The sequence below is a fragment of the Temnothorax nylanderi genome, unplaced genomic scaffold (genome assembly GCF_030848795.1).
Source record: "Temnothorax nylanderi isolate EJ_2023f unplaced genomic scaffold, tnyl_v1.0 TNYL_tig0368_pilon, whole genome shotgun sequence".
NCBI lineage: Eukaryota > Metazoa > Arthropoda > Insecta > Hymenoptera > Formicidae > Temnothorax > Temnothorax nylanderi.
Window position 1 is genome coordinate 142,492 of NW_027249430.1, and position 1,439 is coordinate 143,930.

Below are 1,439 nucleotides of genomic sequence, written 5' to 3' on the forward strand. Positions count from 1 at the left end.
TAAAACTACATATGTGTAGCTATAAAATGAGCCCCAAAAGAATTTTTTAGGTGACCCCAATTTTTGGACAGGGGGGGTGTCTGATTTCACGGAGAATGCCCCATATATATATATATATATATATATATATACATATATGTATAGTATATATAAAGTACTTGTTATTAATTGTGCCATTGATCGTGTGATTATCAGTTTTAAAATGGTTTTGATACTTTTGTGTATTTATATGCGTGTAAATATGCTTGTGTTAAACTTTCTTTAATCAATAACTCAAATATTTAATTGTTTTAATGTTTTCCAGTATTAAAGGGATTTCTAAAAAGTAATTTTGGCGCGGTATATAATAATAAACTGAATAAAAAAATTGGTTGTGGAGCTATCACGGATGGAAATTGTAAAATTAAAATACACATTTTAAATTTTGATTTAAACAAATATCTACAAAAAAAATTTAAGAGGAGATAAAATACAAGTTGTTGGAAATGTACAAAATACAGGTATTATTATTGTATAATAAGTCTGATTATCAGATTGTCTGATAATAGACTTATTAACTACTAAAATGATTGTAAAAAGATAGAAAACTCTTTTATTCAATCTAAGACTATTTACATAAAACAGATATTGTTACATTTATTATCGGACATCCTACGTTTGTCTTTAAGTCTTTTTTAAGTATTATTATTATTTTAATTTTTACAGCTGATCCTCCATATTTAATAGTAACATGTATTGAGGATATTAAAAAATTGGAAGGACGTATGTCTTTAGGACAATTGGTAAAGGGGATACAAACCCCTAAGAAAAGAAAACTGGATGATAATTTATTACAGCAGGTATAATTCAAAAAAATATTGATGTTTCTGTCTACTGACTACTTATATCCTTGTTTTATTTGATGATATCAGAAGCGTGAAATCGCATGCCAAAATTTTTTACAGTATACGTTGAAATAAAAAGACATCCATAAAACATAATTGTAATTGATTTAGTACATTTGTAAAATACCGAACACTTTGGCTTTAATAATCACAAAATGGCCACAAAATTAACGTGACAATAACAATAATAACAATAAATAATAAATAATAATAATAAGTAATAACAATATATAATAATAAATAATAATAATAAATAATAAATAATAAAGCATTTATATATTATTTTATTTTTCAGGGACAGAACAAGGCTGCATCTTCGACATCAAAATTTTTGAAAAAAAAAATTAATAAATTTATAATTTTTATTGTATTTATTAAGATGTTCAATGTTATTAAATTGTTATTCTTAAAAATAAATTAAAAATAAATTAAATAATTAAAGAGTTAAAAATTAATTGTTTATTGTCTGCTGAACGCGCCTAAATAACTGCGTTTGAGGAGCGTGTTATTAGCTATTTGCTTGTTCTATTCTTATTTAAAGCCTTGTATCCACAA

The 1,439-nt window shown here is 24.4% G+C and overlaps 1 long non-coding RNA gene across 1 annotated transcript; it reads left to right on the plus strand.

The window, feature by feature from the left end:
• Positions 1-464: 464 nt before the first annotated feature.
• Positions 465-1,202, plus strand: LOC139781847 (uncharacterized). The gene is made up of 3 exons (XR_011720704.1): positions 465-500; positions 706-839; positions 1,180-1,202. It is a non-coding gene; the product is annotated as an uncharacterized lncRNA (long non-coding RNA).
• Positions 1,203-1,439: the final 237 nt, after the last annotated feature.